The following is a 24,066-nucleotide window of genomic DNA, read 5'->3' as shown; positions in this document are numbered from 1 at the left end:
CGGTGGTGGCCGGGTGGGCAGGTGTGGCTGCAGTGCAGCAGCCACACCTGCTGAAGGTAAAAGCTGCCAGTGTCCCCGCTGGGGCTCAGCAACAAGGTGCAGGGGAAGGCTTGGGCCCCAGAGACAACTCGGGACCCATATCAGCCGCATCCTCTGCACCTATGGTAGCTACGCCCATGTCTATGTGTGTATATGCTGTATGTGTATGTATGTATGTATGTATGTATGTGCCATGTGTGTGTATATGGTATATGAACATGCTATGTGTGTATATGCTGTACGAACATGGTGTGTGTGTGTGTATATGCTGTATGTATGCTATGTGTGTAAATGCTGTATGTATGCTATGTGTGTATTTATGTGTATATGCTGTATGTATGCTATGTGTTTATGTGTGTGTATATGCTGTATATATGCTATGTTCATGTGTATAATATGCTGTATGTATGCTATGTTTGTGTGTATATGCTGTATGTATGCTATGTTTGTGTGTATATGCTATATGTATGTATGCATGCTATGTGTATGTATATGCTGTATGTATGCTATGCGTGTGTATGCATTTATGTATGTGTGCAATGTCTGTGTATATGCTGTATGTATATGCTGTGTGTATGTATGCTGTGTGTCTGCAGCCTGTATGTTTGCTGTGTGGGTCTGCAGTATACTGTGTGTGTGTATGTACGCTCTGTGTGTGTCTGCAGTGTGTATATGTTTTTGTAAGTATGCCATGTGTGTTTGTGTCTGCTGTGTGTATGTATGCTAAGTGTGTATGTATGTACAGTGTGCATGCTGTGTGTCTGTATATATTACACATACATACATGTACAGAACCCCCCCCCACCCCATGAAAATCCTGCGTTTCCCCCCGATACTGGCTGCTTTATTTTTACACTGCAATTTAGATTTCAGTTTGAACACCCCCCACCTAAATCTAACTCTCTCTGCACATGTACATCTGCCCCCCCTGACCTGAATTAGGTCCCATGTGCACTGTGGGGGGGGGGGGGGGGGCAGATATAACGTGCAGAGACAGTTAGATTTGGGTGGGGTGTGTTCAAACTGAAATCTTAATTGTAGTGTAAAAACAAAGAAGCCAGTATTTACCCTGCACAGAAAAAATACGACCCACCCAAATCTATCTCTGTCTGCACATGTTACATCTGCCCCCCACCCCCCCCCCCTGCTGTGCACATGGTTTTGCCCATTAGAGGAAGGTTTTGCTTTTGCAATCAACCTTGAATTATGCCCTAATTAAGAAAACATACTTGTAATGATGTCACCGACAGCCACTGGTTAGTAGATTTTATGAAAATATATAGACTACTATACATATGTTTTTCCAAACTCATCATAAATAAACCTTACAAATACTAAGAGAGCTAATCACTTTAATCACCTTCGGACTCAGCAGCCAATCACAGAAGCCGACAGGAGGCGTCTATGCACACAAGATGCCGGCTGGTGCGTTAGCATATTTCCGCACAGCAGCTGCGTCCAAAAAAGCAGCTTCTGTGTGAATTGAATCTGGCCCTTTAACTCCAGCATCTAATGGACTGGTAATCCTTTAATTTCCGAAGCAGAAGTAATGATTGACAGCTCATTTTATACGGATCCCTATCCACTTCCTGTTATGTAACGTATTGCCGTTTGGACTGTCTACCTCCTGCCCACCTCTGACAATCATTTCTTAACCTCATTTTCAACTTTAGCTCACTCTATTGAACTGTGACATCAATAAGTGATTTATCGTAGTAGTGTTGCATGTCAGCGTCCGGGCATTGTAATGCCGGCAGTGTATTCCAGTGGCACAGAAACTTTCACTGTTGTTATACTTACCTTGGCACAACAGGGGGCATTTCGCGGCTCGAGGGGACATGGTGGGGGGAAATGATGCGGAATAGGGGGCGGAACAGGGGGCGTTTCACGGCTTTAGGAGGCATGGTGGGGGAAAATGATGCAGAACAGGGGGCATGAACGCACTGCCATATTATCATGGTCCCACCCCCACTATGCAATGTCGAGATCACGACACTGTTTGGCAGGGGACATGGCCACGATGATGCAATTCAGTGTAAATCTAGTCATCAGACCCCCCCAGACAGCTCACTTTGGACAGAGGCGTGTGTGTTGGAGGGGGGGGGGGGTTTGCTGGCAGATGCAGGGGCGATGCGGGCAGGTGGCACCCAGCTGGCAGACTTGCCCACTGTTCAGGAGCCTCCCGGATGATCTGGAAGAGTAGGCAAGTATGGTCGTATAGCTTATTAGACTGCCATCCTGTCTGCCACTGCTGTGTGGCAATATTTCATAGGTGTGCTATAGTTTTTTTAAACTGCCGTGTGTTTCTGCCGCTGCTATGTCGCTTAGTTTAGCCATCCAGCCTTTGGCCAATATTGTTGAACAATATTGTGAACTGTGAGGTGGTCATTATTGACTGGAAATGACTGGAAATTAATGTTATTGAGGTTAATAATACTGTAGGAACAAAAACAGGCCTATACTACATGATTTTATCTGTTTTTATAAAAAATAATAATAAATACAGATACAAAAGCAAAACCAAAACACATGAGGGTGGTTTTGACAAAATCAAAATCCGAAGATAAATTAGAACCAGCGCACATCTCTGGTACAAGGTACAGTAGTACAAACGTCTGATAAACAGCATTATGCCCGGTGCAGGGCTGTAACTAGCAGTGTGCTAGCGGTTCCTTGCCCACAGCGCAAATGCACTGTGGGCGCAATACCGCCAGCCGCACCCGCACGACCGCGCTCCTGCCGCCGCCGCTATCAATCACCCGTGACAAGCCGGTCCTCTGCCTGGCCGTCCGCCCACCAGGCCGCCTACCTGCCAATCTGCTTGGCCGCCCGCCCCTGTCGGAAAGGGAAAGAGGGCCCAGGTCCTGCTGGCCGCCGGCTACTGCTCACAGCAGCAGCACAATAAAGTTAATTTGCGGCGTGCCTGATGTCACGATGCGCCTCTAGAGGAGAGAGGAGCCGGCGCACCGGAGGTGCAAGCAGCCCCTTTCCGGAGAAAACGGAAGGCCAGGTAATTAAGTTTGCAAGCAGGATACAAAACTCCCTGAGTGCTGATATCTTTATTTTGGAATCTAATCTATCTATCTATCTATCTATCTATCTATCTATCTATCTATCTATCTATCTATCTATCTATCTATCTATCTATCTATCTATCTATCTAGAACAGTGGGAAGGGACATCATAGCATGGGCTTTCTCTGGGATCAATTTTGTCCTGACCCTTCTCCACGAGGCATGCACCTTATGTCCAGGGCCGGTGCAAGGTCCCTCTGCATCCTAGGCAAAACTTCAGCCACTAGGAGGGCTTGGGTGAATCCTGACTACCCTAACCCCCGACATTTTGAATGAAATTAATTAACCCTTCCCGTTCCCCTAACTCTTCCTCCCCATAGCCTAAGCCTATCTCTACCTGGAATACTAACATTCAGGATGTCGGATGTCGAGATTCCTGCGTCGGCATTCTGACATGTGTTGGGATTCCGGCGCCAATATTCTAAACGCCGGCATCCCGTCCACCGGGATGCCAACTACATCCTTTAACTGGATGTGTATACATACATATATACGCACAGGCCTACATATATTTGTATGCTCCTTATTGTGTTCCATTCCCCCCTCTGTAAGTTTTTTACTGACCCTTCATCCTCCATATGTACTGCATTGTGCCCCAGTGCCTGTGTTTTCCGTATTATGCTGTTTACAAGTGCAAACCACCCATCGAGCTGCAAGATTGTACTGTCTGTGGTCCTGCAGATCCCCCTTGGTTTACTTACCTTAAGTTGTTTTCTTGTTTTTACCTTGACATTGGCAGGATACCTCTTGCAGGCAGCAGCAGCATTACAGCGACACTGCGGGTGCAGACATGTAGCCAGGTGCTGCTTGCTGCAGGAGACCCGGGATCCAGAGGCCTAGAGGCGGTGCATCAGGACTATGAGGAGGGGCCATGGGGGCGCATCTCGGAAGGCATGGTTACATTCACCTCCTATGTGCCTTAACAAGACTTGATGTTACACGTGTCAGCATTACAGCGACACTGCGGGTGCAGACATGAGCCAGGTGCTGCTTGCTGCAGGAGACCCGGGATCCAGAGGCCTAGAGGTGGTGCATCAGGACTATGAGGAGGGGCCATGGGGGCGCATCTCGGAAAACATAGTTACATACACCTCCTATGTGCCTTCACATGACTTGATGTTACACATGTCAGTACGGAGGAAGCGCTGAGATACACTATGTGGTACAGCCTGATAGCGGCAGCTGCACCTGATTAGACCCGCAGCAGCGGCCAGCGCAGTGTAAAAGAAGGAGGTTGCATACAGAGACATCCTTCAGTTTTTTGCTAGATGAATTCAGTGGTGCCCTCCAGGGACCGGCTCCCCTAGGCAGCTGCCTAAAGCTGTCTAGCGGTAGAGCTGGCTCTGCTTATATGGAAAAATGGGGGGCGAGGACCAATTCTCTTTCTGACACAGGGCACCAAAAAGTCTAGATATGGCTCTGTATATAACCCTCATCATTATTCCAGGCACAGCCTTCTACTTACTCCCTCTGGCCAAAAGGATGATTCAACATTCATACAAAATTATACACTGGTTCCCTTCCTATAAGATCCATTGCTACAATTGGCTGCAAACTTAAAATCAATACTAATCAGTGACAGGTCTGTAAAATAAGCCAGTTGAGTCATCCTGTTATTCCTCTGAACCACTAAATATAGATGTATATATATACACACACACATATATATATATATATATATATATATATATACACACGATCGAGTCACATTATTATGACCACCAGCTAATAGCCAGAGTAACCGCCGTGTGCAGCACGGACAGCTGCTAGATGGGCTGGGAGTGACTCAATAAAGGTGCTTGTAGGTTGGCACAGGTTCATTGTGACGGTGAGCTGCTCCACTGTAGCGCGTCGGTCAGCCCTCATGCACCTTCATAGCCAACATTCACCTCTCACATCAGCGGTGCGTGTTTCTCCGCAGTTTCCACGTCGATTCTTCGTATTGGTGCCATTTGTCCAGTCACAATACACCTTCACCGCAGCAGCACGCGGACAGTTCCCAAACTGCGCTGTGTCAGATATACAGCCACCATGGGCCCGAATGCAGATAATCATCCCTTTTTTGCAACTCAGATAAATCGCCCCTTTTACCCATGGCAGCAAAGAGTGATATGTGTGCAGATGTCCTATCTCATCCCTTATATACCCACCAAGCCAGCCCACAACGCTTGACGTCCTTCATGGGCTACGCGCTGCTAATCTTTCATTCGCTATTCTGCTAAGCTAAGATACACTCCCAGAGGGCGGCGGCCTAGCGTGTGCAATGCTGCTAAAAGCAGCTAGCGAGCGATCAACTCGGAATGAGGGCCAATGTGCGGCTGCTGGAAGCTGCCTCCTATCACACTGACTGAGGAGGCAGGCTGTGGCTGTGCGGCTGGCTGAGTGTGTAGGAGGAGCTGCTGTAGCTGCAGAGGCAGTGTGTGCAGCTCCTCCCAGGCAGTTCTCCCGTCCCATGTGACTTCTGTATCAGAGCTGGCCAGAGTCGGATGAGGCAGAGAGTTATGCCCTGCAGTGAGCAGGTGTGTGTGTGCACTGGGGCTTAGTTATGCTGGGCGGGCGAGGCACCCACTGTCCTGATGTTTGACGGGGAGGGGGGCATGATATGTGTGTGCATATGCTGTATGTATGTGCTATGTGTGTATATGTTGTATGTATACATGATATGTGTGTATATGCTGTATGTGTGTGTGTGTGTGTGTGTGTATATATATATATATATATATATACACACTGTATGTATGCTGTGTGTGTGTGTGTGTGTATATATATTTACTGTATGTATACATGGTGTGTGTGTGTGTGTGTGTGTGTGTGTATGCTGTATGTATGTGCTATGTGTGTATATGTTGTATGTATACATGATATGTGTGTATATGCTGTATGTGTGTGTGTGTGTGTGTGTATATATATATATATATATATACATACTGTATGTATGCTGTGTGTGTGTGTGTGTGTGTGTATATATACTGTATGTATACATGCTGTGTGTGTGTGTGTGTGTGTGTGTGTGTGTGTGTGTGTATATGCTGTATGTATGTGCTATGTGTGTATATGCTGTATGTATACATGCTATGTGTGTATATGCTGTATGTGTGTGAATATGCTGTATGTACATGCTATGTGTGTGAATATGCTGTATGAACATGCTGTGTGTGTGTGTGTGTGTGTGTGTGTGTGTGTGTATGCTGTATGTATGCTATGTGTGTTCATGTGTATATGCTGTATGTATGCATTGTGTGTGTTTCTGTGTATGTTGTATGTATGCTATGTTTGTGTGTATATGCTGTATGTATGCTATGTTTGTGTTTATGTTTATATGCTATATGTATGTATGCATGCTATTTGTGTGTATATGCTGTATAAATACATGCTATGTGAAGGGGCTTAGCTATGTCAGTCGGGGTTCCATAGCAAAATTTTATGCTCACAGCCGCCGCCTCGAATGCCCCGCCCAACCCTACCTCTACCCCCATGAATTACTCAAAATTCCCCTTCCCCAGTGAACTTCCCACATCATGCACCATTGGGCCACTGCCGCCTCATCTGCTCTCCCGGCCGGCCTGACTCCATCTTGTGTCTCCTCACAGACACTGAGAAGAGGCATGGCCATGATCCAGAGCTGTCCCTGCAGACTCAGCCACGCCTCCTCCCAGCATTAGTTACCACAGTTAGTTCAGGAGAGGCGGTGCTGGACGGGTGGGCAGGTGTGTCTGCAGTGCAGCAGCCACACCTGCTGAAGGTAAAAGCTGCCAGTGTCGCCGCTGGGGCTCAGCAACAAGGTGCAGGGGAAGGCTTGGGCCCCAGAGACAACTCGGGACCCATAGCAGCCGCATCCTCTGCACCTATGGTAGCTACGCCCATGTCTATGTGTGTATAAGCTGTATGTGTATGTATGTATGTATGTATGTATGTATGTATGTATGTGCCATGTGTGTGTATATGGTATATGAACATGCTATGTATGTATATGCTGTACGAACATGCTGTGTGTGTGTATATGCTGTATGTATGCTATGTGTGTAAATGCTGTATGTATGCTATGTGTGTATTTATGTGTATATGCTGTATGTATGCTATGTGTTTATTTGTGTGTATATGCTGTATATATGCTATGTTCATGTGTATAATATGCTGTATGTGTGCTATGTTTGTGTGTATATGCTGTTTGTATGCTATGTTTGTGTGTATACTGTATGCTGTATGTATGCTATGTTTGTGTGTATATGCTATATGTATGTATGTATGTATGCATGCTATGTGTATGTATATGCTGTATGTATGCTATGCGTGTGTATGCATTTATGTATGTGTGCAATGTCTGTGTATATGCTGTATGTCTGCAGTCTGTATGTTTGCTGTGTGGGTCTGCAGTATACTGTGTGTGTGTATGTACGCTCTGTGTGTGTCTGCAGTGTGTATATGTTTTTGTAAGTATGCCATGTGTGTTTGTGTCTGCTGTGTGTATGTATGCTAAGTGTGTATGTATGTACAGTGTGCAGACGTACTTCATGGGCTACGCGCTGCCGACATCAAATATAGGAGGTGGTCATATAAATGTGATTTGACCGTGTATATATTTTTTATATGTATATGTATGTATATATATATATATATATATACACACACACATACATACATACATACATACATACATACTCTATATATATATATATATATATATATATATACTGTACTTTCCAAAAGAACAGCACTGGAGGCAATTTCAGTTGCAGTAAAAGACTTGTATTAACAAGCAACATTTTGGAGTGAACGCCCCGTCGTCAGGACCATACAAGTACCAAGGTCCTGATGACAGGGTGCTCGCTCCGAAACGTTGCTTGTTAATACAAGTCTTTTACTGCAATTGAAATTGCCCCCAGTGCCGTTCTCTTGGAAAGGATGTGTACAGTATGTTATTGATCGTGCACGGAGACCTGCTGCCTTTTATACAGTAAGTGCCGGCTGCTGTGGAATTGTATTTATATGGCTTTTTCTGATCATGGAGGTGGCAGTGACCAGTTGATGGAGTCTATGGGCCTAATTCAGACCTGATCACTGCCTTGCGTTTTCGCTCAGTAGGCGATCAGGTCTGAACTGCGCCAGCGCCGCAGTGCGTGGCGCTTGCCAGAGATGCGATCGTCATCTCTGCCCAGCGATCGCCTCTGCCTGATTGACAGGCAGAGGTGGTCGCTGGGCGGAAGGGGATGGGCCGGCGGCATTTGGCCACTGTTTTGGGGGCGCGGTACGGGCAATGCAGGCGTGCCTGGGTCACACGCAGCTGCTGCGACCCAGGAAGCGACGAGTAGCTACTCTTCCAGTACACAAGCATCGCCGCTGTGCGATGCTTTTGTACCTGTGTGTGTGTGTGGGGGGGGGCATTGAACGGCCCATGGAAGTCATTCCGACCCGCTCGCTCACTGCTGTTTGTTGCAGCAATCGGGTCACAACTGCGCATGCGGCAGCGCCGCAGTGCGCCGGCGCATGGCAGCTTTGGTTACCTAGCGATCGCCTCTGAGACAGAGGCGGTCGCTGGGCGGGAGGGGGCTGGACAGCGGCATTAAGCCGCCATTTAGGGGGAGCAGTCCGGCCAACGCAGGCGTGGCCGGACCATTGGGGGGGCGGGCCGCGGCGGCTGCGTGACGTCTCACGCAGCCGCTGCGGCCAGCGGCAGCGACAATTAGCTCCCAGTCAGCAGCAGGAGTTGCGCTGGCCGGGAATTACTCCTCAAATACAAAGGCATCGCCGCTGTGCGATGCTTTTGTATTTGTGCGGGGGGCAGGGGGGGCGGACTGACATGCGGGGCGGACTAGCCCTGTGCTGGGCGTCCCCCCACATGTCCGTGTAAATGATCGTAGCTGTGCTAAATTTAGCACAGCTACGATCACTATTCACTGATATATAAGGCAACTTGTATGTCTATGATCAATGGCTTTGTGGATATTAAGCACTATTGGATATAAGCCATTAACCTCCAGGACCTTAAAGTGACCATTTGGTTAATAATGTTAAAAATAATTTAATTACATTTTTTTCAACACTAATGGAGCGCCCTTAATTTTTCTACATTTTCTGGATCATAAAGAACAGACTGTAGGGAGCACCACATATTTGGGAGAATGCAATTGTTAAAAAAAACCTCTCTCTCTCTCTCTCTCTCTCTCTCTCTCTCTCTCTCTCTCTCTCTATATATATATATATATATATATATATATTGATAAACCCAGAGGCGGAACTACCGCCACTGTCCAGGGGCCCAAAGCATGTAATGAGTCAAACTGACTCATTACATGCCACTGTGCGCTGCGGGCAACCACTGCCTGCAGCACACAGCCGCCCGGAGAGGAGCGCAGCGGACATGGGGGGAAGGAGGCGGAGGGAGGTGGAGGAGGGAGCCGCAGCAGCGCTGTTTTGGTTGAGGCGCTGCTGCTGTCCCTCTGCTTCACTATAGGCTGTCTTCTGCCGATGTGAAGCGCATCCCAGCATTCACAGCGGCGGAGGACAGCCTATGGTGAAGGACTGGGACAGCAGCAGCAGCGCCTCAACCTATAACACAGCGCTGCTGCAGCTCCCTCCTCCACCTCCCTCCTCCTCCTTCTCGCCTGCCCGGGAATCGTGATCTCTGCCAGAAGCTGCACCGAGGAGCCCGAGCCAGCGGAGACGGTAAGTATAATTCTTTCTTTCTTTCTTTCTTTCTTTCTTTCTTTCTTTCTTTCTTTCTTTCTTTCTTTCTTTCTAGGGGGACTGTCTGCCGTAATGTGTAAAAAGGGGACGCTGTCTGCCGTTATGTGTAAAAAGGGGACGCTGTCTGCCGTTATGTGTAAAAAGGGGACGCTGTCTGCCGTTATGTGTAAAAAGGGGACGCTGTCTGCCGTTATGTGTAAAAAGGGGACGCTGTCTGCCGTTATGTGTAAAAAGGGGACGCTGTCTGCCGTTATGTGTAAAAAGGGGACGCTGTCTGCCGTTATGTGTAAAAAGGGGAATCTGTCCGCTGTTATGTGTAAAAAGGGGAATCTGTCCGCTGTAAGGTGTAAAGGGGTCTCTTCCTGGTGTAGTGGTGCTACTGTGCGGCGTAATTTGAATAATGGAGACTACTGTGCACCGTTTTATGAATTGGTATTATGTTGTGGTCACACCCCTTCCCCACGAAGCCACGCCCCTATGTATTTTGCGCGCGCCTACGACGCGCACTGCCCCTGTTTTGCATGCAGGGGTGGGGCTCCGATGCCGTTTCTTGCACACAGTGCTAAAATGTCTAGGTACGACACTGTTGCTAGGTATCCATTTCTCTGGCCCTGAGCAGGTCCTCCTCATCAGATCCTCTCCAGGGGTGAGGCGGTGGACTTGGATGGGAAGAGGGGGGGGCAAAACATTTTGTCGCACCTGAGCCCACCGCTCGCTAGTTCCGCCAAACCATATCAAATGTGAGTGTGCAGGTCTATTTATACTATGTTTTTCCGATTGTCGTGGACCACCCATGAGTGGGAATAGTCCCTTTTAGCCGGCATGCCGACTGTTGGGATTGTCAGGCGTCGGGATGTAGGGGGAGGCCGTCGGTCACATAACTTCATCTCATACATACTGTGTGCAGTTCTCTATAATGGTGAAATAAGAACTCTGCAGCTTTAACATGAGAACTTGTCTGTGCCTACCCAGCTTCCCTTTCTCCCAGGTTTAAAGCGAACAAGGACCCAAATGTATTAAGCTTTAAAAAGAGATCAAGTGGAGACGGATAAAGAGAGATAAAGTATCAGCCAATCAGCTTCCTATTACTGTCATGTCACAGGCTGTATTTGAAAACTGTCAGTTAGGAGCTGATTGGGTGGTACTTTATCACTCCTTGGGGGGAAGTCAAATATTTGAAAAATCGGTTGGGTGTCTGTTTTTTCCTGTCTATTAGGTAGGGAAAACCAGACACCCGACTGACATTTCAAACAATTGAATCTCCCCCTTCTCCCCCCTTATGTGTCTCAATTTGATCTCTTGTTAAGGCTTAATACATTTGGGCCAAACTCTCACGGACCCACATATAGATTATAAACTGGTGAGCAGGGCCCTCTTACCTGATTGCCCGTCTTTCATTACCCAGTCTTGTTTTATTTCTGTTTTGTTCCCAATTGTAATGTGTAATGGAATATACTGGCGCTATATATGTATATGTTTATACATTAAGGGGTATATGCAATTCCGGGCGAATTGCGGCACTTTTTCGCCCGTTTTTAAATTCGACACAATTCGACCGTCGAATTCCGGCAGGTGGGTGCCGGAATTCGACATATTCAATAAAAAACTAATTCGACAGTCCCCTGTCGAAAAATGGCCGATTTGACGGATTTTGATTAGATTTTTAAAAATGTTTAAAAACCGGTAAAAACCGGTAAAAAACCCGAAAAAAATTGCGTAGAGTCCCCCCTCCTAAGCATAACCAGCCTCGGGCTCTTTAAGCCGGTCCTGGTTGCCGAAATACGGTAAAAAAAATGACAGGGGATCCCCCGTATTTTAACAACCAGCACCGGGCTCTGCGCCTGGTCCTGGTGCAAAAAATACGGGGGACAAAAAGAGTAGGGGTCCCCCGTATTTTTTGTACCAGCACCGGGCTCCACTAGCTGGACAGATAATGCCACAGCCGGGGGTCACTTTTATACAGCGCCCTGCGGCCGTGGCATTAAATACCCAACTAGTCACCCCTGGCCAGGGTACCCTGGAGGAGTGGGGACCCCTTCAATCAAGGGGTCCCCCCCAGCCACCCAAGGGCCAGGGGTGAAGCCCGAGGCTGTCCCCCCCATCCAAGGGCTGCAGATGGGGGGCTGATAGCCTTGTTGAAAATGTAAGAATATTGGTTTTTGCAGAAGAACTACAAGTCCCAGCAAGCCTCCCCCGCAAGCCGGTACTTGGAGAACCACAAGTACCAGCATGCAGGGGAAACGGGCCCGCTGGTACCTGTAGTTCTACTGCAAAAAAAATACCCAAATAAAAACAGGACACGCACACCGTGAAAATACAATTTTATTTCACACATGCCGACACACATACTTACCTATGTTGACACGCCGACTCTGGCCACGTCTCCAATGTCGACGTCAGGGGTACCTGAAAATAAAATTATACTCACCTGATCCAGTGTCCAGTTCTTTTATTATAATCCACGTACTTGGCAAAACAAAAAAACGCATTTACCCGAACCAGACGGACTGAAAGGGGTCCCATGCTTACACATGGGACCCCTTTCCCCGAATGCAGAGACCCCCCGTGACTCCTGTCACAGAAGGTCCCTTCAGCCAATCAGGAAGCGCCACGTCGTGGCACTCTCCTGATTGGCTGTATGCTCGTCGGAGCTGTAAGACGCGCATCGCACAGTCCCCTCCATTATCTTCAATGGTGGGAACTTTGCGGTCAGCGGTGAGGTCACCCGTATTTTGGCAACCAGGACCGGCTCAAAGAGGCCGAGGCTGGTTATGCTTAGGAGGGGGGACCTCACACATTTTTTTTTCCAGATTTTTACCCCATTCCATTAAAAAAAAAAAAAATATATATATATATATATATTTTTACAAATATATAAATAATACTTGTGCCTCCTAAATAGACAAACCAAGTACCTAATCCCTTCTAATATAAATAGATATGCTATTACCAATAAAAAAAACACACAAAAAAACATGTTTTTTTATTTTTTTATTAGATTCCGCCAGCAAAGTGTGGCGGATTGAAAATGACGAATTTACTGTCTAAAAGCACTGTTGTCGAATTTACAATCTTCAATTGAATATACTTTTGTCGAAATGCCGCATTTGTACCATTGCAGAAATGTCGAATTTGTCAAATGTCGAATTTCAAAAAGTCGAATTTGGAAAGTCCGTTTTTTTAACGAAAAGTACTGTATTGCATTGTCGAATTTTTTTGGGGGGGCGAAAATGTCCCGTTTTTCGACATTTTCGGGAATTCGACCGCAATTGCATATACCCCTAAGTCACCAACAAACAACTTATTAAATGTAACACATTAAACTAAAGGTCAGTACACACTTAGCGATAAAGTAAACAACGTCGCTCATTTTGACTCTTCCTGAGCGACGTTGTTTACTTTATCGCTAAGTGTGTATGCCAACGAGAGATGCGGGTCAGTACCAACCCTTGGTCTCGGCTGTGCATGCAGCTCAATTGGAACTCCTCGTCCAAAACTGCATGCTCCGGCCGGCCACGGCATGACGTCACTGTGTGATATCGTTCGTGATATCACACAGTGTGTATGCCCACCTTCGGGCGGCCCGACCCAGGAGGGGAAACACTAGGTAACGTCGCTCATCAAATGCAACGCCTAGTGTGTACCCACCTTAAGAGAGCGAGGAGTCATAGTAGCCTTGATAAAGTTTTTACATTCAGGTTCCATCTGTAATATTCACATTACTCAGCGTCTCAGCCCCCTGTGCATTTTCTCCTTACTGCGGTGGGTCCTCTCCCCCTGCTGATTAAGAGGACTCATTGGGGCCCACACAAGGCTCTGCTCTTACCTCTCTGCTTTTTTTTCTAGTAAAGACATCTTTTCTCTGGCATCAAAGTCCCTCATTGGGCTTCCACTGCCATAGGTAAACGCAGGGGGGGTTTTCTGGTTGCCTGGAAACCCCCCTCCTCATGGCAAGTGGCTCAAATTATGACAACAATAGCAATGGTATATGGGGGGTCATTCTGAGTTGTTTGCTCGTTGCCGATTTTCGCAACGGAGCGATTAAGGCAAAAATGCGCATGCGCATGGTACGCAGCGCGCATGCGCTAAGTATTTTAGCACAAAACTTAGTAGATTTACTAACGTCCGAACAAAGAATTTTCATCGTTGAAGTGATCAGAGTGTGATTGACAGGAAGTGGGTGTTTCAGGGCGGAAATTGACCGTTATATGGGAGTGTGCGGAAAAACGCAGGCGTGCCAGGATAAAACGCGGGAGTCTCTGGAGAAACGGGGGAGTGGCTGGCCAAACGCAGGGCGTGTTTGTCACGTCAAACCAGGAACGAAACGGTCTGAGCTGATCGCAATGTAGGAGTAGGTCTCGAGCTACTCAGAAACTGCTAAGAATTATTTAATCGCAATTCTGCTACTCTTTCGTTCGCAATTCTGCTAAGCTAAGATACACTCCCAGAGGGCGGCGGCCTAGCGTGTGCAATGCTGCTAAAATCTGCTAGCGAGCGAACAACTCAGAATGAGGGCCATAATACGATTACTGGAGCTGCTGCCACATCATGCAGTTTAAGGGACAGAGCAGAGCTGCTGCACATGGCCAGAGGTAGCAGCTTCTTCTACCAAGTTTGCTCTGTGTGGTTCTGAGTCCTCAATCAGTGCACTGGACCAGAGAGCAGCTACTAGAAGAAGAGACAGGAGCCTTAACATGTGGTGGGAGAATGTGTGCTTAGAAAGTGCAGTACTGGTTCTATTATGTTTGTGTATTTATTATTGTATGCTTAATTTTTTCCTGACCACTTATCTTATTTATATTAATTAAATATGTTTGCTACAGCCTGTACTATAGACCATCTGTAGTGTTAAATATTAACCTGTATTCCATGTTCTGCAGAGTAGGAGATTGTGGATTACATTTGTAACCCCCCCCCCCCCCCCCCCCTACAAATCCTACGTTTGCCACTGACTACCACCACTATGCTGTAACTGTGGGGTCTATGGGGGTAATTCTGACCCGATCGCACGCTGCACTTCTTCACAGCCGTGCCATCGGGTCAGAAATGCGCATGCGCGGCGGCTGCATTGCGCAGGTGCGTCGTTGCCTGGCGACGGCAGCGACGCCGCGAACGAAGAAAGCGGTTGCAGCAGTGACTGCAGGAAGATTGACAGGAGGAAGGCGTTCTGGGGTGTCAACTGACCATTTTCTGGGAGTGGTGCGGTGAACGCAGGCGTGTCCAGGCGTTTGGAGGGCGGATGTCTGACGTCAATTCCGGGACCTTCATCGCGGAAAGATCGCACAGGGTAAGTAACTCTTACCCTGGTCTAGTTCTACACAAAACTTTTTTTGCATAGCAGGGCTGCACAAGCATTCGCAGCCTTGCTATGCAAAAAAGCCCTCCCCCATAGGCGGCGTCTAGTTGATCGCACGGGCAGCAAAAAGTTGCTACGTGCGATCAACTCGGAATCACCCCCTATGTACAAAGCTTTGGAGAGTGATAAAAGGAATGGAGTACAAGCCAATCAGCTCCTAATGGTCATTTTTCACACAGCCTGTAACATGGCAGTTAGGAGTTTATTGGCTGTTTCGTACTTTAACTCTCCCCACTTTCTCTGATCAAGACTTAGGGGGTCATTCCGAGTTGTTCGCTCGGTAAATTTCTTCGCATCGCAGCAATTTTCCGCTTAGTGCGCAAGCGCAATGTCCGCACTGCGACTGCGCCAAGTAAATTTGCTATGCAGTTAGAAATTTTACTCACGTTTTTTTCTTCGATCTGGTGATCGTAATGTGATTGACAGGAAGTGGGTGTTTCTGGGCGGAAACAGGCCGTTTTATGGGTGTGTGTGAAAAAAAAACGCTACCGTTTCTGGGAAAAACGCGGGAGTGGCTGGAGAAACGGAGGAGAGTCTGGGCGAACGCTGGGTGTGTTTGTGACGTCAAACCAGGAACGACAAGCACTGAACTGATCGCACTGGAAGAGTAAGTCTCGAGTTACTCAGAAACGGCACAGAGATGTCTTATCGCAATATTGCGAATCTTTCGTTCGCAATTTTAAGAAGCTAAGATTCACTCCCAGTAGGCGGCGGCTTAGCGTGTGCAAAGCTGCTAAAAACAGCTTGCGAGCGAACAACTCGGAATGAGGGCCATAGTAAATAAACTCCTAATTGTCTCTTTGGGATTTCTGTGATGTTCCAACCAGGGCCGGATTAGGGCTTGTGAAGTCCCAGGGGCAACTAAATTGTGGGGGCTCCCACTAAGTAATTTGATGGCAACCCTCGATGTATGTTGAGACCCCCACCCACTGGAGCATTACCAGTGGGCGATCAGGTCCAAACTGCACATGCGTATGAACCGCAATGCGCAGGGGCTTCGGACGGCTACAACGGGCATCGCCGGTCAGCGACTTGGATGGTGCGAAGGATCCATTCACACGGGCGTACGCAAGGTGATTGACAGGAGGAGGCCGTTTGTGGGCGGCAACTGACTGTTTACAGGGAGTGTCCGTAAAAATACAGGCGTGTCCAAGCGTTTTCAGGGAGGGTGTCTGACGTCAGCTCCGGCCCCGATCAGCAGGATTCAGACGCACTGTAGGACTAAGTGCTGGGCTGCGCAGAGACTGCACACACTGATTTTTAGCAGCTCTGCTAACACATAGGATCGCACACTTGCACAGCGCAAATACACTCCCCCTGTAGACGGCGACTATCAGATCGCAGGACAGCATAAAAAACGCAGCCCAGTGATCAGATCTGAATTACCCCCATAGTCCTGCCACATGTGTAACTGACAGTCCTGCCACATGTGTAACTGACAGTCCACCCACATGTGTAACTGACAGTCCACCCACATGTGTAACTGACAGTCCACCCACATGTGTAACTGACAGTCCACCCACATGTGTAACTGACACAGTCCTGCCACATGTGTAACTGACAGTCCTCCCACATGTGTAACTGACACAGTCCTGCCACATGTGTTACTGACACAGTCCTGCCACATGTGTTACTGCCACAGTCCTGCCACATGTGTTACTGACACAGTCCTGCCACATGTGTTACTGACACAGTCCTGCCACATGTGTTACTGACACAGTCCTGCCACATGTGTTACTGACACAGTCCTGCCACATGTGTTACTGACACAGTCCTGCCACATGTGTTACTGACACAGTCCTGCAACATGTGTAACTGACACAGTCCTCCCACATGTGTAACTGACAGTCCACCCACATGTGTAACTGCCACAGTCCTGCCACATGTCTTACTGACACAGTCCTGCCACATGTGTTACTGACACAGTCCTGCCACATGTGTTACTGACACAGTCCTGCCACATGTGTTACTGACACTGTCCTCCCACATGTGTAACTGACAGTCCTCCCACATGTGTTACTGACAGTCCTCCCACATGTGTAACTGACAGTCCACCCACATGTGTAACTGCCACAGTCCTGCCACATGTGTTACTGACACAGTCCTGCCACATGTGTTACTGACACAGTCCTGCCACATGTGTTACTGACACTGTCCTCCCACATGTGTAACTGACAGTCCACCTATCCACCCAATCCTGGGCTATTTTTTAAATCCCGGGATTGAAAAATAATCACTGGGAATGGCTTATTGTGTTTAAATTTATTTTTTTCGATGTCCCCACCCTGCCCCGCCCAGCCCACACATCTCACCATCCTCTGGCCGAGCGAGAGGGAGGCAGAGTCTGGGCAGCTGGCGTCAGGATGCGCAGCGTGACCTATGACATTGCGTAATGCTGCGCAGTGCGAACAGACATGGGCAGGGGGAGCTGGGCAGCATCTGAGCCTGCTGAAGACGCTCAACAGTGCCCAACACTGAAAAAAGGGGGACTGGCTAATTCCAAAATCCCCGGGATTTGAATCCCGGCCAATTTTAGGCCTAAATCCTGGGATCTCAGGATTGGCCACCATAATGGGGAATGAACCTGGGCCTCCACATCAGGGCCGGTTCTAGCCCTTGTGGCGCCCTGGGTGAAAATAGGGGTGTGGCTTCATACAGGGGAGTGGTCAGTTATGTCCCCTGTAGAATTGTGCCCCCATTTGTGCCCCCAGTAGAGTTGTGCCCCCGTTTGTGCCCCCAGTTGAGTAGTGCCGCTTACAAAAAATTTTTATAAAAAAAATAAATTAATTAATACTTACTATCCCCACTCCTGATTCCCGACCGCTGCTGACCTCCGCTGCGGACCTCCGCCAGCGCTGCTCCTCAGATCTATGGGAGAGACGTCATGACGTCTCTCCCATAGCACAGCATAGTGCTAGTCCCACAATGCTGTGCGGTGTGCGATGACGTCATCGCGCACCGCACAGCAAAGGTCCCCTCCATGAAGGGAAACAAGACGCGTAGTGTCTAGTTTCCTTCACAGCACCGACCAACAGTAGCGGATCTTACCATGGCGGCAGCGCCCTCCGGAAGGCGGCGCCCCGGGCAAAAATCCTGTGTGCCCGTAGCAAGATCCGCTACTGCTCCACATACACCAGCAGAGAACATAGGCTATAGCTACTAGACCACTGAGGCGATTGATACCTTGGGACAAGCAGAGAGAATATTCTCAGTATCAACAACTGGTATAAAATACTTGTGCTCTGAGACAGTTTACTCCCATGCGTAGCAAGGCTAATTTTCTCAGTGTTGTCAAATTAATCCAGTACAGCATCCAGATATATGAAAAGAAACCTGTTTGGAGAAACATACTTGAGACTCAAAATATAAAACACAAAGGGCAGAAAAATGCGCTTCAAAACAACAGTGCGACCACGGCTGCTAGGGTGGTCATCTCACCCCCAAAAACAGATTCGATCTAAATGGATTTTGCAGCCGTGCGCACCTCTGGGATCTACTGTATCAGTCAACAGAAATAGTAATATAATCACAGTGATGATTTCAAACCATATAGTTCCTCTGTTAAATCCAGAATCTTCAAGTGATATTCCTCCTCTTATTGATATAATTTATAGGAGAAATTGATGCACACTCGTCCACATAGAAGAGAACAAGAAGGGCATATATAGTGTGATAACGTTACTAAAACAATTTTCTCTTACGTCCTAGAGGATGCTGGGGACTCCGTAAAGACCATGGGGTATAGACGGGCTCCGCAGGAGACATGGGCACTCTAAAGACTTTAGAATGGGTGTGCACTGGCTCCTCCCTCTATGCCCCTCCTCCAGACCTAAGTTAGATCCTGTGCCCAGAGGAGACTGGATGCACTGCAGGGGAGCTCTCCTGAGTTTCTCTGAAAAGACTTTTGTTAGGTTTTTTATTTTCAGGGAGCACTCTGGCAACAGGCTCCCTGCATCATGGGACTGAGGGGAGAGAAGCAGACCTACTTAAATGATAGGCTCTGCTTCTTAGGCTACTGGACACCATTAGCTCCAGAGGGTCGGAAAGCAGTTCTCACCCTGGCCGTTCGTCCCGGAGCCGCGCCGCCGTCCTCCTCACAGAGCCGGAAGACAGAAGCCGGGTGAGTATTAAGAAGAAAGAAGACGTCAAAGGTGTCAGAAGACTTCAGATCTTCACTGAGGTAACGCGCAGCGGTAACGCTGCGCGCCATTGCTCCCACACATACACACTCAGCGGGCACTGTAAGGGTGCAGTGCGCAGGGGGGGCGCCCTGGGCAGCAATATTAACCTCAAGGGACACTGACATATTGATTAGATACTGCGGAGGCAGTATATTAAAAGAACCCCCGCCAGTATAAATAATTTGAGCGGGACCGAAGCCCGCCGCTGAGGGGGCGGAGCTTGATCCTCCAGCACTAACCAGCGCCATTTTCTCCACAGCACTGCGAAGAAGCTGGCTCCCTGGACTCTCCCCTGCTGAACACGGTTACAGAGGGAAAAAAAGAGGGGGGGGGGGGCGGAGCACATTTAATTGGCGCAGTGAGTGTAATTAGATATATTTATATAAAAGCGCTGTACTGACTGGAATTTTATTCCAATGTCCGGTGGCGCTGGGTGTGTGCTGGCATACTCTCTCTCTGTCTCTCCAAAGGGCCTTATTGGGGGACTGTCTCCATATAGATATATCCCTGAGTGTGTGGGAGTGTTGGTACGTGTGTGTTGGCATGTCTGAAGCGGAAGGCTCATCTAAGGAAGAGGTGGAGAAGATGATTGTGGTGTCTCCGTCGGCAACGCCGACACCTGATTGGTTGGATATGTGGAATGTTTTAAATGCAAATGTGTCTTTATTACATAAGAGATTGGACAAAGCAGAGTCCAAAGATAAAACAGAGATAAAACAGGGAGTCAATCCATGCCTTTGACTGTGTCACAGGGTCCTTCAGGGTCTCAGAAACGTCCACTGTCCCAGGTAGCAGACACTGATACCGACACGGATTCTGACTCCAGTGTCGACTACGATGATGCGAGGTTACACCCAAGGGTGGCCAAAAGTATTCATCATATGATTATTGCAATAAAAGATATTTTGCATTTCACAGATGACCCCTCTGTCCCTGACACGAGGGTATGCATGTTTAAGGAAAAGAGACCTGAGGTAACCTTTCCCCCATCTCATGAGCTGAATGAGTTATTTGAAAAAGCTTGGGAAACTCCAGACAAGAAACTGCAGTTTCTCAAGAGAATTCTTATGGCGTATCCTTTCCCGGCACAGGACAGGTTACGGTGGGAATCCTCACCCAAGGTGGACAAGGCTTTAACTCGCTTGTCCAAAAAGGTGGCACTACCGTCTCCAGACACGGCAGCCCTCAAGGATCCTGCTGATCGCAGACAGGAGACTACCTTAAAATCTATTTATACACATACAGGTGCCTTGCTCAGACCAGCAATAGCGTCGGCTTGGGTTTGTAGCGCTGTGGCAGCTTGGGCAGATTCCTTGTCAGCTGACATTGATACCCTAGATAGGTCACATTAAAGACGCAGTCTTATATATGAGAGACGCTCAGAGAGACGTTGGGCTGCTAGGTTCGAGAGCCAACGCCATGGCGATTTCTGCTAGGCGAGCCCTGTGGACCCGCCAATGGACGGGTGATGCCGACTCAAAGAGGCATATGGAAGTTTAGCCTTACAAGGGTGGGTTTTATTTGGGGAAGGTCTCGCGGACCTGGTTTCCACAGCTACCGCGGGTAAATCTACTTTTTTACCTTATGTTCCCCCACAGCAGAAGAAAACACCACAATATCAGATGCGGTCCTTTCGGTCGCATAAGTCTAGAAGAGGTCAGGGCTCTTCCTTCCTCGCCAGAGGTAAGGGTAGAGGGAAAAAGAATGCCTGCTACGGCTAGTTCCCAGGAGCAGAAGTCCTCCCCGGCTTCTAGTAAATCCACCGCATGACGCTGGGGCTCCACTGAGGGAGTCCGCGCCGGTGGGGGCACGTCTTTGACTCTTCAGCCACGTCTGGGGTCAGTCAGAAGTGGATCCTTGGGCAATGGAAATTGTATCCCAAGGCTACAAGCTGGAATTCGAAGACGTGCCTCCTCGCCGGTTTTTCAAATCGGCTTTACCAGCTTCTTCCCAAGAAAGGGAGATAGTTTTAGCTGCAATTCAAAAACTGTGTCAACAACAAGTGGTTGTCGAGGTTCCCCTAGTTCAACAGGGGAAGGGTACTAGTCAACCCTATTTGTGGTCCCGAAACCGGATGGCTCGGTCAGACCCATTCTAAATTTTAAATCCCTAAACCTATACTTGAAAAAGTTCAAATTCAAGATGGAATCGCTCCAGGCAGTTATCTCCAGCCTGGAAGGGAGGGAGGGGGGGGGGGGATTTTATGGTGTCACTAGACATAAAGGATGCATACCTTCATGTCCCCATATATCCCCCTCATCAGTAGAGATGAGCGGGTTCGGTTCCTCGGAATCCGAACCCGCCTGAACTTCAGGTTTTTTTACACGGGTCCGAGCGACTCGGATCTTCCCGCCTTGCTCGGTTAACCCGAGCGCGCCCGAACGTCATCATCCCGCTGTCGGATTCTCGCGAGGCTCGGATTCTATCGCAAGACTCGGATTCTATATAAGGAGCCGCGCGTCGCCGCCATTTTCACACGTGCATTGAGATTGATAGGGAGAGGACGTGGCTGGCGTCCTCTCCGTTTAGAGTGACTAGAGTACTAGAGAGAGACACAAATTTTGGGGAGCATATAGGAGGAGTACTACTTGCTGCTGATAGTGTGACCAGTGACCAGTGCCACCAGTTTAATTAATCCGTTCTCTGCCTGAAAAAAAACGATACACAGTGTGACACAGTCACACATACCATATCTGTGCTCAGCCCAGTGTGCTGCATCATATACTGTATATCATTATCTGACTGCTGAGTGCTCAGTGCTCACTGCTCACACAGCTTAATTGTGGGGGAGACTGGGGAGCAGTTATAGCAGGAGTACATTTAAGTACAGTGCACACTTTTGCTGCCAGAGTGCCACTGCCAGTGTGACTGACCAGTGACCACTGACCACCAGTATTGTGATTGTCTGCTGACCACCAGTATATTGTGATTGTCTGCCTGAAAAAGTTAAACACTCGTCGTGTGGTGTTTTTATAAACGCATTCTTCAGACAGTGTCCAGCAGGTCCGTCATTACATAATATATACCTGTCCGGCTGCAGTACTAGTGTGATATATATATATATTAATTTTATCTTATTATCATCCAGTCTATATTAGCAGCAGACACAGTACGGTAGTCCACAACTGTAGCTACCTCTGTGTCGGCAGTCGCTGGTCCATCCATAATTGTATACCACCTACCCGTGGTTTTTTTTTCTATCTTCTTGATACTAGTAGCTTACTTTAGGAGTCTGCAGTGCTGACAGACAGTGTCCAGCAGGTCCGTCATTACATAATATATACCTGTCCGGCTGCAGTACTAGTGTGATATATATATATATTTTAATTTTATCTCATTATCATCCAGTCTATATTAGCAGCAGACACAGTACGGTAGTCCACGGCTGTAGCTACCTCTGTGTCGGCAGTCGCTGGTCCATCCATAATTGTATACCACCTACCCGTGGTTTTTTTTTCTATCTTCTTGATACTAGTAGCTTACTTTAGGAGTCTGCAGTGCTGACAGACAGTGTCCAGCAGGTCCGTCATTACATAATATATACCTGTCCGGCTGCAGTACTAGTGTGATATATATATATATTTTAATTTTATCTCATTATCATCCAGTCTATATTAGCAGCAGACACAGTACGGTAATCCACGGCTGTAGCTACCTCTGTGTCGGCAGTCGCTCGTCATCCATAAGTATACTAGTATCCATCCATCTCCATTGTTTACCTGAGGTGCCTTTTAGTTGTGCCTATTAAAATATGGAGAACAAAAATGTTGAGGTTCCAAAAATAGGGAAAGATCAAGATCCACTTCCACCTCGTGCTGAAGCTGCTGCCACTAGTCATGGCCGAGACGATGAAATGCCAGCAACGTCGTCTGCCAAGGCCGATGCCCAATGTCATAGTACAGAGCATGTAAAATCCAAAACACCAAATATCAGTAAAAAAAGGACTCAAAAATCTAAAATAAAATTGTCGGAGGAGAAGCGTAAACTTGCCAATATGCCATTTACCACACTGCAGTGCCACTCCTAGATGGGCCAGGTGTTTGTGTCGGCCACTAGGGTCGCTTATCTTACTCACACAGCTACCTCATTGCGCCTCTTTTTTTCTTTGCGTCATGTGCTGTTTGGGGAGTGTTTTTTGGAAGGGCCATCCTGCGTGACACTGCAGTGCCACTCCTAGATGGGCCAGGTGTTTGTGTCGGCCACTAGGGTCGCTTAGCTTACTCACACAGCTACCTCATTGCGCCTCTTTTTTTCTTTGCGTCATGTGCTGTTTGGGGAGTGTTTTTTTTGGAAGGGCCATCCTGCGTGACACTGCAGTGCCACTCCTAGATGGGCCAGGTGTTTGTGTCGGCCACTAGGGTCGCTTAGCTTACTCACACAGCTACCTCATTGCGCCTCTTTTTTTCTTTGCATCATGTGCTGTTTGGGGAGTGTTTTTTTTGGAAGGGCCATCCTGCGTGACACTGCAGTGCCACTCCTAGATGGGCCAGGTGTTTGTGTCGGCCACTAGGGTCGCTTAGCTTACTCACACAGCTACCTCATTGCGCCTCTTTTTTTCTTTGCGTCATGTGCTGTTTGGGGAGTGTTTTTTTTGGAAGGGCCATCCTGCGTGACACTGCAGTGCCACTCCTAGATGGGCCAGGTGTTTGTGTCGGCCACTAGGGTCGCTTAGCTTACTCACACAGCTACCTCATTGCGCCTCTTTTTTTCTTTGCGTCATGTGCTGTTTGGG

This window comes from Pseudophryne corroboree, chromosome 11, assembly GCF_028390025.1.
Source record: "Pseudophryne corroboree isolate aPseCor3 chromosome 11, aPseCor3.hap2, whole genome shotgun sequence".
In the NCBI taxonomy this organism is placed as follows: domain Eukaryota; kingdom Metazoa; phylum Chordata; class Amphibia; order Anura; family Myobatrachidae; genus Pseudophryne; species Pseudophryne corroboree.
The sequence above is the reverse complement of the archived record's forward strand: the minus strand, read 5'-3'. Positions refer to the sequence as shown.